The 16,942-nt window shown below is 38.2% G+C and overlaps 1 pseudogene; it reads left to right on the top strand.

Moving 5' to 3' along the window:
- Positions 1-15,344: 15,344 nt before the first annotated feature.
- Positions 15,345-16,343, top strand: LOC147358089 (olfactory receptor 51G1-like; annotated as a pseudogene).
- The last annotated feature ends 599 nt before the right edge of the window (positions 16,344-16,942 follow it).

Raw genomic sequence — 16,942 nt, 5'->3', positions numbered from 1 at the left:
CTCTATATAGGAATACAGTAAGTATTCAATACGTATACTATTTCCCTGCTGAGAGCTGAAGAGTTGCTACCATGACTACGACTTTTTATGCCCTTTTGGACATGAAAGTTTAAACCATGTCCATCCTTCCTCAGAATATCTTGTGCTGTGCTAAGAGAAAATATGGCATGATTTATACACAATACGTTTTTTTTCTTTTTTAAAAAATTTATTTATTTTTTAATTGAAGGATAATTGCTTTACAGAATTTTGTTGTTTTCTGTCAAACCTCAACATGAATCAGCCATAGGTATAAATATATCCTCTTCCTTTTGAACTTTCCTCTCATCCCCCTCCCCATCCCACCCCTCTAGGTTGATACAGAGCCCATGTTTGAGTTCCCTGAGACATAGAGCAAATTCCCATTGGCTATCTATTTTATCTATGGTAATGTAAGTTTCCATGTTACTCTCTCCATACATCTCACCTCTCTTCCTGTCTCCCTATGTCCATAAGTATTTTCAATCTATATTCCATGGAAATGGGGCTGGTATTCAACAGGAAACAGCATAATGCTGGCTATGCTGGCTGTTAAAATCATGACATAAATAGGTAGTCATTGTCACAACTTCCCAATCCCTTTACCTTAGACTTGCCCCGGAAATTTCCATCTTTCATACCATCTAGCAACTGGAGCGTTACTGTCTTCTTCCTGCACCCGGCTCGTCCTCTGCAGCAGTGTCTCTTGCCCACCCTTCATTAATTCATCTCTACCATGCAACAACCAGTATCCGCTCTGCCTTTGTCAATTGGCTGACGGGAGGATCATGGGGAAGGAAATGGCTGGAAACTTGCTTTACAAACTGAGAAATACAAAGACCAGGGAACATTACGTTTTTAAAAATTCCTAAAGTGTTGTTAAATTTCACTCAAATCTTTAAAAATCATTATAAATAAATGGCATTCAAATTTTTTAATCCAAACTTCCCAAAGAATGCAAAATAACAAATGATCCAATGGAGACTCTTTACATCATAGGTCATTGAGTCAGTCAGTTCAGTCGCTCAGTCGTGTCCGACTCTGTGACCCCATGAATCGCAGCACGTCAGGCCTCCCTGTCCATCACCATCACAGGTCATTGGAAAAATACAAATATAAATAACAGTGAGATACTACTTCATACCCATTAGAATGCCTATAATCATGAAGACAGAAAAGTATTGGTAACTATGAAAAAAACTGAAATACTCATTGCTGCTATGGATATAGAAGAGTGAAGCCAACTTGGAAAAATACATTGACAGTTTTTTAAAATATTAAACAGAGTGACCACACAGTTCACAATTCCACCTCTAGGTATCTAACCAAGAGAAATTAAAAGACACATTCACATGGACTTGTGTATTAATTTTACTAGGAGTATTATTCATAATAGTCCCAGTGGGGAAGTGACCCATTGTCCATCAACTGGTGAATGGATAAATAAGATGTGGTCTACCCCCAAAATTAAATGCTTCTTGTTGATATAAAAAAGAACAAAGTATTAACATATATTATAACATGGATGAACTTCAAATACATTACAGTAGGTAAAAGAAACTAGAGACCAAAGACCAGCTATTATATGTTTTTATTTATATGAAATATCCAGTAAAGGTAATATATGGAGTTAGAAAGTGGATAAGTGGTTACCTAGGCTTGAGGATGAGAATGGAAAGTTACTGCTAATGGACAAGTGGTTCATTTTGGGAATGATGGAAATATCTTAAAATTAGTGTGGTAATAGTTGAATATTTACATAGATTCTTAATTATTTCTTTAAGTTAAATTCCTAAGAAGTGAACTCTGGGTCAAATGTCTGCATTTTTTAAGACTTTGGACACATGGTGCCAAATTCTTCTCTAGAAGTGTTGCCTCCAGGGCTACTGCCCCCATCAGCTCACTTGTGTGGGATTTTTGTAAACAAGTAAATATGCATTATGATATAATGGACAGTAGGCAAGACAGAGGAGAAGGAAATGGCAACCCACTCCAGTATTCTTGCCTAGAGAATCCTATGGACAGAGGAGCCTGGTGGGCTGCTGCTTATGGGGTCGCATACAGTCAGACATGACTGAAGTGACTTAGCATGCATGCATGCACTGGAGAAGGAAATGGCAACCTACTCCAGTATTCTTACCTGGAGAATCCCAGGGACAGAGGAGCCTGGTGGGCTGCCGTCTATGGAGTCACACAGTCGGACACGACTGAAATGACTTAGCAGCAGCAATAGTTGAATAAGTCTTTCAATAAAGTAAAATGCATCAAAATGTACAACTAAAATGGATGTATTTTGTGGCATAGGTATCTCAATTTTGTTGTCCAGTAGTGTCTGACTTTTTGCGATCCCATGAGGGTCGCCAGGCTCCTCTGTCCTCCACTGTCTCTTGGAGTTTTCTCAGATTCATGTCCTTTGAGTCAGTGATGTTATAGAAGGAGCAAGTGTCTTTCAATATAATAGCTATACTCACTGTCCACAGTGATTTTGGAGCCCCCCAAATAAAATCTGTACAACTTCCACTTTTTCCCCTTCTATTTGCCATGAAGTGATGGGATCAGATGCCATGATCTTTATCATGCATGAAATTTTGCTTTGATATCCCCAGTTTTCTTGAGGAGATCTCTAGTCTTTCCCAGTCTATTGTTTTCCTCTATTTCTTTGCATTGTTCACTTAAGAAGGCCTTCTAATAAAATGGACAACGAGGAAGAAATGGACAAAATCTTAGAAAAGTACAACTTTCCAAAACTCGACCAGGAAGAAATAGAAAACCTTAACAGACCCATCACAGGCACGGAAATTGAAACTGTAATAAAAAATCTTCCAGCAAACAAAAGCCCAGGTCCAGACGGCTTCACAGCTGAATTCTACCAAAAATTTAGAGAAGAGCTAACACCTATCCTGCTCAAACTCTTCCAGAAAATGGCAGAGGAAGGTAAACTTCCAAACTCATTCTATGAGGCCACCATCACCCTAATACCAAAACCTGACAAAGATGCCACAAAAAAAGAAAACTACAGGCCATTATCACTGATGAACATAGATGCAAAAATCCTAAACAAAATTCTAGCAATCAGAAACCAACAACACATTAAAAAGATCATACACCATGACCAAGTGGGCTTTATCCCAGGGATGCAAGGATTCTTCAATATCCGCACATCAATCAATGTAATACACCACATTAACAAATTGAAAAACAAAAACCATATGATTATCTCAATAGATGCAGAGAAAGCCTTTGACAAAATTCAACATCCATTTATGATAAAAACTCTTCAGAAAGCAGGAATAGAAGGAACATACCTCAACATAATAAAAGCTATATATGACAAACCCACAGCAAACATTATCCTCAATGGTGAAAAATTGAAAGCATTTCCTCTAAAGTCAGGAACAAGACAAGGGTGCCCACTTTCACCATTACTATTCAACATAGTTTTGGAAGTGTTGGCCACAGCAATCAGAGCAGAAACAGAAATAAAAGGAATCCAAATTGGAAAAGAAGAAGTAAAACTCTCACTATTTGCAGATGACATGATCCTCTACATAGAAAACCCTAAAGACTCCACCAGAAAATTACTAGAACTAATCAATGATTATAGTAAAGTTGCAGGATATAAAATCAACACACAGAAATCCCTTGCATTCCTATACACTAATAATGAGAAAACAGAAAGAGAAATTAAGGAAACAATTCCATTCACCATTGCAACGAAAAGAATAAAATACTTAGGAATATATCTACCTAAAGAAACTAAAGACCTATATATAGAAAACTATAAAACACTGGTGAAAGAAATCAAAGAGGACACTAATAGATGGAGAAATATACCATGTTCATGGATTGGAAGAATCAATATAGTGAAAATGAGTATACTACCCAAAGCAATTTATAGATTCAATGCAATCCCTATCAAGCTACCAACAGTGTTCTTCACAGAGCTAGAACAAATAATTTCACAATTTGTATGGAAATACAAAAAACCTCGAATAGCCAAAGCGATCTTGAGAAAGAAAAATGGAACTGGAGGTATCAACCTACCTGACTTCAGGCTCTACTACAAAGCCACAGTTATCAAGACAGTATGGTACTGGCACAAAGACAGAAATATAGATCAATGGAACAAAATGGAAAGCCCAGAGATAAATCCACACACATATGGACACCTTATCTTTGACAAAGGAGGCAAGAATATACAGTGGATTAAAGACAATCTCTTTAACAAGTGGTGCTGGGAAATCTGGTCAACCACTTGTAAAAGAAAGAAACTAGAACACTTTCTAACACCATATACAAAAATAAACTCAAAATGGATTAAAGATCTCAACCTAAGACCAGAAACTATAAAACTCCTAGAGGAGAACATAGGCAAAACACTCTCTGACATACATCACAGCAGGATCCTCTATGACCCACCTCCCAGAATATTGGAAATAAAAGCAAAAATAAACAAATGGGACCTAATTAAACTTAAAAGCTTCTGCACATCAAAGGAAACTATTAGCAAGGTGAAAAGACAGCCTTCAGAATGGGAGAAAATAATAGCAAATGAAGCAACCGACAAACAACTAATCTCAAAAATATACAAGCAACTCCTACAGCTCAACTCCAGAAAAATAAATGACCCAATCAAAAAATGGGCCAAAGATCTAAATAGACATTTCTCCAAAGAAGACATACAGATGGCTAACAAACACATGAAAAGATGCTCAACATCACTCATTATCAGAGAAATGCAAATCAAAACCACTATGAGGTACCATTTCACTCCAGTGAGAATGGCTGCGATCCAAAAGTCTACGAATAATAAATGTTGGAGAGGGTGTGGAGAAAAGGGAACCCTCTTACACTGTTGGTGGGAATGCAAACTAGTACAGCCACTATGGAGAACAGTGTGGAGATTCCTTAAAAAACTGGAAATAGAACTGCCTTATGATCCAGCAGTCCCACTGCTGGGCATACACACTGAGGAAACCAGAAGGGAAAGAGACACGTGTACCCCAATGTTCATCGCAGCACTGTTTCTAATAGCCAGGACATGGAAGCAACCTAGATGTCCATCAGCAGATGAATGGATAAGAAAGCAGTGGTACATATACACAATAGAGTATTACTCAGCCATTAAAAAGAATACATTTGAATCAGTTCTAATGAGGTGGATGAAACTATTATACAGAGTGAAGTAAGCCAGAAGGAAAAACATAAATATAGTATACTAACGCATATATATGGAATTTAGAAAGATGGTAACAATAACCCGGTGTATGAGACAGCAAAAGAGACACTGATGTATAGAACAGTCTTATGGACTCTATGGGAGAGGGAGAGGGTGGGAAGATTTGGGAGAATGGCATTGAAACATGTGAAATGTCATGTATGAAACGAGATGCCAGTCCAGGTTCAGTGCACGATGCTGGATGCTTGGGGCTGGTGTGCTGGGACGGCCCAGGGGGATGGTATGGGGAGGGGGGAGGGAGGAGGGTTCAGGATGGGGAGCACGTGTATACCTGAAATGAAAAAAAAAAAAAAATTAAAAAAACAAACAAATAAATAAAAAAAATAAAAAAAAAATAAAATCAGCATAGAACAACAACAAAAAAAGAAGGCCTTCTAAGAAGGCCTCTCTTCTTTCTATTCTCTGTAACTCTGCATTCATTTGAGTATATCTTTCTCTTTCTTCCCTGCTTTTCACTTCTCTTTTCTCAACTGTTTGTAAAGCCTCCTCAGACAATCACTTTGCCTTTTTGCATTTCCTTTTATTTCATGTGCTTTTGGTCACTGCCTCCTATACAGTGCTTTGAAATGCTGTCCATTGTTCTTCAGGCACTCTGTCTACCAGATCTAATCCTTTAAATCTATTCATCACTTCTACTGTATAATCATAAAGGATTTTATATAGGTCATACTTGAATGACCTCGTGGTTTTCTCTACTTTCTTCAATTTAAGCCTGATTTTTGCAATAAGTAGCTGATGATCCGAGCCACAGTCAGCTCCAGGTCTTGTTCTTGCTGACTGTATAGAGCTTCTAAATATTGGAGTGCAAAAATATAATCAATCTCAATAAAGCAGTTTTAAAACTTAGTGGAGAAGACATAGGAAATAAATAATCAATGTTGCTATTATTGACAATAAAATTGTGTTACATTTACAAAATTTGCAAAGTAGAAAGCTACTAGATAGTAGCTGTCCAAAAAATATCTAGTGTTAAACAAATAAGGAATCAGGATGGGTATGATAAATACTAGTATAATGATTAATACATAAATGATAATAACATAGAGATGCTAATGCACTAAGATGTTATCAAGTATCATATATGAATGTATAAAATTGAGAGAAGAAAGTTAAGAGATGTTATAGAGATGTTATCTTAATAGTGATTTTAAACAAAAGGATTCCGAGGTTGGGAAGATCCCCTGGAGGAGGAAATGGCAACCTACTCCAATAGTCTTACCTGGGAAATCCTACTGTTCATGGCATAAGAAGAGTCAGACACAACCGAACAACTAACACTTTCCCTTTCAGGTGTCATCTAAGTCAGAGAAGAGTAATAACCATTCTTGCGTAAATACCTCACTTAGAAAGGGAACAGAATAATTTCCGTTGGTTTACATAGTGATAAAGGGGTACTGGTTTGATAATTGCAAAATTTTAAGGGTTCCTTCCCGCTTACAAGCACAAGATGGCAGTGTCCCCTCATGTATGGATCTCAAATGACATAATAGCAAAGTTTTTTCCTTCTAGTTATTTTCCGATATAGTTGACATACATACCTGCCTACTCAGTCGTGCCCAATTCTTTGCAACTTCATGGACTGTAGCCTGCCAGTCTCCTCTATCCATGACGTTTCTCAGGCAAAAGTACTGGAGTGAGTTGTCATTCCCTTCTCCAGGTAATCTTCCCGACCAAGGGATTTAACCCTCATCTCCTGTGTCTCCTGCATTGGAAGCAGGTATTCTCTAGGACCGGCATAATCTCCAGGACCTGCCAATTCTGTTTATTTTTTAGTTCTGTAGTCCCCTTATTTTATTTTATAGTCTTAGTATTCATAGTTATTTTATTCCACCAAGTATTTATTCAGTTGGAACCCTCCTGTCTCCCATTGTATATGTAAACTCAGCGGCCAGAAGAGGTAGGGTCAGGATTTCCTGTAATTTTTCCACTTTTGTCTCTGTTAGGCGTTCTTCTGTTCTTGTGGAAAATCCTGCTGTCTCATCCTGAACAACATTGCCTGAACTTAAATCTAGAATTTACTACATAAGAATCTGTGATTTGGGCATTTACTTACCTTTTCAATTTTATAGCTCCCTCAGAGCATTGATACCATTGAAGACTTCATTTGTTAATCTGTGCTTTTAATTTTCAATTATACCGTTTTCATTTGAATTTTTAAAAAATATTCCAGTTTCTTCCTGAATATTGAAATCATAGTTTTTTTTCAGTATGTTTATTCATAATTATTTTATCAAAAATTTTAATATAAATTTATTTATTTTAATTGGAGGCTAATTACTTTACAATATTGCATTGGTTTTGCCATACATCGACATGAATCCGCCACGGGTGTACTCATGTTACCCATCCTGAACCCCCCCTCACACCTCCCTCCCCATACCATCCCTCTGGGTCATCCCAGTGCACCAGCCCTGAGCATTCTGCATCATGCATCAAACCTGGACTGGCAATCCATTTCACATATGATAACATATATGTTTCAATGCCATTCTCCCAAATCATCCCACCCTCACCCTCTCCCAGAGAGTTCAAAAGACTGTTTTATACATCTCTGTCACTTATGCTATCTAGCTTACAGGGTTATCGTTCAGTTCAGTTCAGTCACTCAGTCCTGTCCGACTCTCTGTGACCCCATGAATCGCAGCACGCCAGACCTCCCTGTCCATCACCAACTCCCGGAGTTCACTCAAACTCACGTCCATTGAGTCGGTGATGCCATCCAACCATCTCATCCTCTGTCATCCCCTTCTCCTCCTGCCCGCAATCCCTCCCAGCATCAGAGTCTTTTCCAATGAGTCAACTCTTTGCATGAGGTGGCCAAAGTACTGCAGTTTCAGCTTTAGCATCATTCCCTCCAAAGAAATCGAGGGCTGATCTCCTTCAGAATGGACTGGTTGGATCTCCTTGCAATCCAAGGGACTCTCAAGAGTCTTCTCCAACACCACAGTTCAAAAGCATCAATTCTTCGGCGCTCGGCCTTCTTCACAGTCCAACTCTCACATCCATACATGACCACAGGAAAAACCATAGCCTTGACTAGACGGACCTTTGTTGGCAAAGTAATGTCTCTGCTCTTGAATATTCTATCTAGGTTGGTCATAACTTTCCTGCCAAGGAGTAAGCGTCTTTTAATTTCATGGCTGCAATCACCATCTGCACTGATTTTGGAGCCCAAAAAAATAAAGTATGACACTATTTCCACTGTTTCCCTATCTATTTGCCATGAATTGATGGGACCAGATGCCCTGATCTTCGTTTTCTGAATGTTGAGCTTTAAACAAACTTTTTCACTCTCCTCTTTCACTTTCATCAAGAGGCTTTTTAGTTCCTCTTCACTTTCTGCCATAAGGGTAGTGTCATCTGTATATCTGAGGTTATTGATATTTCTCCCGGCAATCTTGATTTCATCTTGTGCTTCTTCCAGCCCAGCGTTTCTTAAGATGTACTCTACATATAAGTTAAATAAGCACGGTGACAATATACAGCCTTGAAGTACTCCTGATGGTTATTGTTACCATCATTCTAAATTCCATATATATGCATTAGTATACTGTATTGGTGTTTTTCTTTCTGGCTTACTTCACTCTGTATAATAGGCTCCAGTTTCATCCACTTCATTAGAACCACAGCTCTCTTATCCATTCGTCTGCTGTTGGACATGTACGTTGCTTCCATGTCCTGGCTATTTTAAACAGTGCTGCGATGAACATTGGGGTACAGGTGTCTCTTTCAGTTCTGGTTTCCTCAGTGTGTATGCCCAGCAGTGGGATTTCTGGGCCATATGGCAGTTCTATTTTCAGTTTTTTAAGGAATCTCCACAGTGTTCTCCCTAGTGGCTGTACTAGTTTGCATTCCCACTAACAGTGTAAGAGGGTTCCCTTTTCTCCATACCCTCTCCAGCAGTTATTGCTTGTAGGCTTTTGGATCGCAGCCATTCTGACTGGTGTGAAATGGTACCTCATTGCGGTTTTGATTTGCTTTTCTCTGATAATGAGTGATGTTTAGCATCTTTTCATGTGTTTGTTAGCCATCTGTATGTCTTCTTTGGAGAAATGTCTGTTTAGTTCTTTGGCCCATTTTTTGACTGGGTGTTTATTTGTCTAGAATTGAGCTGCAAGAGTTGCTTGTACATTTTTGAGATTAATTGTCAGTTGCTTCATTTGCTATTATTTTCTCCCATTCTGAAGGCTGTCTTTTCACCTTGCTTATAGTTTCCTTGTTGTGCAAAAGCTTATAAGTTTAATTCAGTCTCGTTTGTTTATTTTTGCTTTTGTTTTCAATATTCTTGGAGGTGGGACATAGAAAATCATGCTCTGATTTACATCAGAGAGTGTTTTGCCTATGTTCTCCTCTAGGAGTTTTATAGTTTCTGGTCTTCATTTAGATCTTTAATCCATTTTGAGTTTGTTTTTGTGTATGATGTTAGAAAGTGTTCTAGTTTCATTCTTTTACAAGTGATTGACCAGTTTTCCCAGCACCAATTTTTAAAGAGATTGGCTTTTCTCCATTGTATATTCTTGCCTCCTTTGTCAAAGATAAGGTGTCCATAGGTGCATGGATTTATCTCTGGGCTTTCTATTTTGTTCCATTGATCTATATTTCTGTCTTTGTGCAAGTACCATAATGTCTTGATGTCTGTGGCTTTGTAGTAGAGCCTGAAGTCAGGTAGGTTGATTCCTCCAGTTCCATTCTTCTTTCTCAAGATTGCATTTGCTATTTGAGGTTTTTTGTATTTCCATACAAATTATGAAATTATTTGTTCTAGCTCTGTGAAAAATACTGTTGGTAGCTTGATAGGGATTGCATTGAATCTATAGATTGCTTTGGGTAGTATACTCATTTTCATTGATTCTTCCAATCCATGAACATGGTATATTTCTCCATCTATTAGTGTCCTCTTTGATTTCTTTCACCAGTGTTTTATAGTTTTCTATATATAGGTCTTTTGTTTCTTTAGGTAGATATATTCCTAAGTACTTTATTCTTTTCGTTGCAATGGTGAATGGAATTGTTTCCTTAATTTATCTTTCTATTTTCTCAATGTTAGTGTATAGGAACTCAAGGGAGTTCTGTGTGTTGATTTTATATCCTGAAACTTTACTATATTCATTGATTAGCTCTAGTAATTTTCTTATGGAGTCTTTAGGGTTTTCTATGTAGAGGATCATGTCATCTGCAAACAGTGAGAGTTTTACTTCTTCTTTTCCAATTTGGATTCCTTTTATTTCTTTTTCTGCTCTGATTGCTGTGGCCAAAACTTCCAAAACTATGTTGAATAGTAGTGATGAGAGTGGGCACCCTTGTCTTGTCCCTGACTTTAGTGGAAATGCTTTCAAATTTTCACCATTGAGGATAATGTTTGCTGTGGGTTTGTCATATATAGCTTTTATTATGTTGAGGTATGTTCCTTCTATTCCTGCTTTCTTGAGGGTTTTTTTTTTATCATAAATTGATATTGAATTTTGTCAAAGGCTTTCTCTGCATCTATTGAGATAATCATCTGGCTTTCATTTTTCAATTTGTTAATGTGGTGTATTATATTGATTGATTTGTGGATAGTGAAGAATCCTTGCATCCCTGGGATAAAGCCCACTTGGTCATGATGTATGACCTTTTTAATGTGTTGTTGGATTCTGATTGCTAGAATTTTGTTAAGGATTTTTGCATCTATGTTCATCAGTGATATTGGCCTGTAGTTTTCCTTTTATGCGGCATCTTCATCAGGTTTTGGTATTAGGGTGATGGTGGCCTCATAGAATGAGTTTGGAAGTTTACCTTCCTCTGCCATTTTCTGGAAGAGTTTGAGCAGGATAGGTGTTAGCTCTTCTCTAAATTTTTGGTAGAATTCAGCTGTGAAGCCATCTGAACCTGGGCTTTTGTTTGCTGGAAGTTTTTTGATTACAGTTTCAATTTCCATGCTTGTGACTTAATTATTTTAAAGCCTATCTAAATTTTTTTTTTTATTTTTGGATCCTCTATGTTTATCCTTGTATTATTATTATTATTTTTAATATTAATCTTATAACAGATATACTTGTTTATTTTTCTGCTTGGTTTTGCTATGGCCAAATATTTTGTGTGAAAATAAACTAGAAATAATTTAAGTCTCGGATAATGTCATATAATATTATATAAGTTTGCAGGATATGTATACACTTCTGGTAGATGGTAATTGGCACTGATAATCTCATATCTCTTTAATAAAATCAGAATTTGAGGTTATTTTCACCTATGTTAGTCCCTCTGAAAACTTATCTATTTGTGACTCACCCGTACATCTAAGGAAGATCCCATATGGTCTGGGTATTCTCTAGGACCTGGGTAATCTCTAGCACCTCTCCAGAACTAATATCTATTTTAGTTCTGAAGTCCCTTTATTTTATTGTGTAGTTTTAGTATTCATAGTTCTTTTTTTCCACCAAGGAGTTTTTCAGCTGGAACCCTCCAACCTCCCATTGTGTATCTAAACTCAGCAGCCGTTAGAGGTAGAGTCAGAGTTTACTTGCATTTGTCCACTTGTTGCTCCCTTAGGCTTTCTCTGCTCCTGTGGAAATTCCTGATGTCTCATCCTGAACAATATCCCTCCCTTAGGCTCACAGCTCCCTAGTCCTTAATGTACCACTAGTGTCTGTGATTCCCTCAGGCTTCCAGAGACCAATAATACCAGGAAAAATGACGAGCTTCTTTTATCACAGATGTATAAGCTGGAAACATTCTATATTCCTTAGAAAACACTATTTCCAAATTGAGCACTTTAACTATGAGCAAGAAAGCAAAGTGGTGAAAGTTAATCAAGTGACAGAGAAATACAAGTGGCCTACAGATAGGAGTAAGTCGATTATAGGGGAGGAGGGCAGATCTGGGAGGGAAAATCACTCCCAATTTCTCAGTGGAAAGAAGGGAAGAAACTGTGGGTCAAAAGTAAAAGATTGGCTTTGGATAGTTGGAGATAGAGAATTTGAATGAAGTGAAAAAATAGTGAATTTTACAGGGAAAAAATATATCATGTGATGCAATAATATTAGATGAAATGTGTTTTGTTATTTTAAATACTTTGGAAAAGAGTATTTGGATAGAGTGATGAGGAAAGAAACTTGATTATACAAATTGAAAGAAGGAAAGAAGGTCTGCAGTTTAGTGAACAGGAGTGGCAATGTGGTCAGAAGTAGTACAATGTGTAAGAGGCAATCTAGGGGATTTGAGAATGAGAGCACAAAGATGGACAGGGAAGGGAGCAAGGGAAAAATCACGTGTATAATCCACCTTTCTTCTTCCATACACAGGGAAGAAGGAGCTTATAAGTACTGAAATGGCTTCCCTTTCATTCAGAGATCAGTAGGTCATTTAATATATTTTAAACACAGAAATGAACTAACTTGTTTATGTCTTTAAAAATTCACTGCTCTAAGGAGATTTGGTTTGAGGGGAATGACACAAAAGTGGAAAGTATTAGATGAGATAAGTGGCTAATAAAATAGTTTAGAAGAGAAATCATGACAGTGGTAAACAGCAAAAGTGAATAAGTTAAAATATTTTGGGCATCAAAACAAGAGGACATGTTAGTGGATTTGAATAACAAAGGGCAATGCATGTTGATCTCATATAAATATTTAGTGGCTTAAAAAAGATAATAAATACACAAATCATTTTAAGATTCTAAAAGTTCTCTTAGATATTAGGACCTGAATATTTTTCATGAATAAAACTTAAGGAATTGAATAATAGTGTCTGTTTTTCTTAAGCTATGAAAAGATCTGTATTAATAAGAGAAATCTCTACTCATGAAATTAAAAGACACTTGTTCCTTGGAAGAAAAGTGATGACCAAACTAGACAGCATATCAAAAACAAGAGACATTACTTTGCCAACAAAGGTCTATCTAGTCAAAGTTGTGTTTTTTTCCAGTAGTCATATATGGAAGTGAGAGTTGGACTATAAAGGAAGCTGAGCACCAAAGAATTGATGCTTTTGAACTGTGGTGTTGGAGAAGACTCTTGAGAGTCCCTTGGACAGCAAGGAGATCCAACCAGTCCATCCTAAAGGAGATCATTCTGAGTATCCATTGGAAGGACTAATGCTGAAGCTGAAACTCCAATACTTGGGCCTCCTGATGTGAAGAACTGACTCTTTGGAAAAGACCCTGATGCTGGGAAAGATTGAAGACAGGGGGAGAAGGGGACGACAGAGCATGAGATGGTCAGATGGCATCACCAATTCAATGGCCATGAGTTTGAGTAGGCTCCAGAAGTTGGTGATGGAAAGGGAAGCCTGACACACTGCAGTCCATGAGGTCACAAAGAGTCGGACGTGATTGAGTGACTGAACTGAACTGAACTACTCATGAAAGAGCCATTGAATCATGCAGAAAAAAGCCCAGATGATGAAATTTCAGGGGATTTGGTAATATACCTAAGATGCTATATGGCTGTTGTGACAGACAGCCTGGCAGTAAACATATAGACTACTTAAGTAGTGATGGATTTAAATGTCTGAGGGAACTGATTTGTTGTTGTTGTTTATTTTAATATCATTGTGGCATTAGGAATAGCACATGATGTCAGGCATATGACTGAATCTTCAAACATTGACCAAGCCAGTCACATAACTGCAGCAACCATGTAGATGGGTTAGCCACTGTTCTGGGAAATCACCATCCACATGAGCAGAACCCTAAAACTGATATCCATTAAAGCTATTATTGTACTTATGGAGTATTGGGCAAACCATTCGAGTCTCTAAGCCTCCATTTACATATCTATAATATTTCTTTCTGTTCACATCACTGAGATACTTTATGGTACAAATATGATTACCATAATGTAAAAATTCAAAATTAAGGGGGACTGTGGTAAGCATTTTTATAAATAATTTAATTGTCTATACAATATTGTGGGACAAGGCTTGTTATCTTTTTCAATGAAGTACATTAAAACAATGAGCAGAGGAGCAAAACAAAAACATCAAGAGAATGAATTATGTTATTGCAATTATAGTGGACCACTGAATCTTAGTCTGTGGGTGAGTTAATATCATTCTAATATCTAGGGATGATGAGACTGTGATGGTTGATATTTTTCTTGTAGTTTTCAGAGATGGCCAAAGACCATGTCCATAGATGGCAACATCAGAAAACTTGTGAATTCCAGTGACAATAAAAGGGATCGATCAACAAACTAACATAACTCTCATATCAATTATTATCAGTGGAACAAAAAATGGAAATTCACTTAAATAAAACTCTTGCGTCATTGCAGGGTATTACTGTTAGTCTTTGCAACCCAATGGACTGTACCTCTGTCCATGGAATTCTCCAGGCAAGAATACTGGAGTGGTTGCCATTGCATTCTCCAAGGGATTTTCCTGACATCCTGACCCAGGGATTGAACCAGGATCTCCCACACTGCAGGCAGATTCATTACCACCTGAGTGATCATTTCAGGGTAAGTACATAAAGAAACCTTGGTAGAGAATATGAAAGAGAAACCAAATTCCAAATACTCTAGACTGTAAATTGCTGCTGCTGCTGCTGCTAAGTCGCTTCAGTCGTGTCCGACTCTGTGTGACCCCATAGGCGACAGCCCACCAGGCTCCCCCGTCCCTGGGATTCTCCAGGCAAGAACACTGGAGTGGGTTGCCATTTCCTTCTCCAATGCCTGAAAGTGAAAAGTGAAAGTGAAGTCGCTCAGTCGCGTCCAACCCTCAGTGACCCTGTGGATTGCACCCTTCCAGGCTCCTCTGTCCATGGGATTTTCCAGGCAAGAGTACTGTAGTGGGGTGCCATTGCCATCTCTGAGACTGTAAATTAGGTCAACCCTATTTACCCTTGGAAGATTTTGGATCTGATTCCCATTTAAACCAGTTTGAGGGCCAGTCTGTGTGCCTCTTTCAACTATGCACACTTGCTGGACAGTTCATATCTTATAGTGTTACTTGATTATTCCTGTGCGCTTTATCTATTGGTTAAAATAAATCCACTCATTCATTGCTTTAACTTTTTATGTCATACATTATAAAATGTTTCAACCTAGTATCCTTGTCAGAGAAAATGAAAGCTTTAGGATTGTGTGTTATTCCTTTTAGGAGTTCACATTTTTGTGGTAGAAAAATGGCTCTGTGGGACAGTCTCATGACAAGCTCTAATTCAAGTATTGAACAGTTGGCTTCATTCTACCTCTCTGGGATTCCTGGCTGCAAGGATGTTCAACACTTTATTTCCATCCCCTTTTGTGTGTTCTATCTGATTGGAATAGTGGGCAACTGTACAGTTCTTCACATCATCCACACTGACAAGAGTCTCCATGAGCCCATGTACTACTTCCTGGCCATGCTGTCCCTCACGGACATGGGCATGTGCATCTCCACCCTGCCCACAGTACTGAGAACCTTCTGGTTTGATGCTAAAGAGATTGAGATGAATACTTGTGAAGCCCAGATGTATTTTATTCACACTTTTTCTCTAATGGAATAAGTTGTGCTTCTAGCCATGGCTTTTGACCGCTATGTTGCCATCTGCGATCCTTTGAGGTATTCCAGCAAACTTACCCCACAACACATTGTCTACATAGGGGTCTTCATCGTAATCAGATGCTCCACTGTCCTCCCTGTTGTTCTTGTTCGTATCCCCACATTTTCTTTCTGTCACTCCCATGTTATCTCCCACTCCTTCTGCTAACATCAAGATGTCATCCTATTGGCCTGTTCTGACATCTCATTCAATGTTTTGTATGGCTTGTTTGTTGTTGCATTTTATTGGGGTGTAGATTCTCTAGGAATCTTTTTATCTTATGCTCTCATCCTCTGCTCCATGTTGCACACTGCATCCCAGGGAGGGAAACTCAAAGCCCTCAGTACATGTGTCTCCCATATTTGTGCTGTGCTCATTCTATATGTGCCAATGATAGGGTTGTCCTTAGTGAATCGTTTTGTAAAACATTCCTCTCCCGTTGTTCATATTACCATGGCAGATATTTACCTGTTAGTTCCACCAATTCTCAACCCAATTATTTATAGCATCAAGAAAAAACAGATTCGCCAAGGCTTCCTGCTGCTGCTGCTGCTGCTGCTAAGTCCCTTCAGTCATGTCTGACTCTGTGTGACCCCATACACGGCAGCCCACCAGGCTCCCCTGTCCCTGGGATTCTCCAGGCAAGAACACAGGAGTGGGTTGCCTTTTCCTTCTCCAATGCATGAAAATGAAAAGTGAAAGTGAAGTCGCTCAGTCATGTCCGACCGTCAGCGTCCCCATGGACTGCAGCCTTCCAGGCTCCTCCATCCATGGGATTTTCCAGGCAAGAGTACTGGAATGGGGTGCCATTGCCCTCTCCAAAGGCTTCTTAGGGATATTATTATCCAAAACGATCAGGCTTGCTCACACTTAGAAGACATATGATCCCCTTTCAACCTTTACATTCATTTTCTTCATCCTGAAGATAACCTGTCAGAAATTCTTAGACACATTTTGTACATATAGTTCCATGATAGTCAATAATTTCTACATGTCACCTCAAGAAAAATAAGTGTACTTATTTCTATCAGTACTTCCTTGCTTTATATCATCTCAAAATCTTTGTGTCAGGAGAGTTAGTAAGAGGGAATTTATTTCATTCAGCTATTTTATGGTGATATTTTCCATTTAGATTTTAAGATAAAATCAAGTTTCCATGTTAAAACTAAGATAGACAAGTT

The sequence above is a fragment of the Bos grunniens genome, chromosome 15, assembly GCF_055505025.1.
Source record: "Bos grunniens cultivar Pamir isolate PY7600 chromosome 15, Bosgru_T2T1.0, whole genome shotgun sequence".
NCBI lineage: Eukaryota > Metazoa > Chordata > Mammalia > Artiodactyla > Bovidae > Bos > Bos grunniens.
This window is presented reverse-complemented; position numbering and strand designations above follow the sequence as displayed.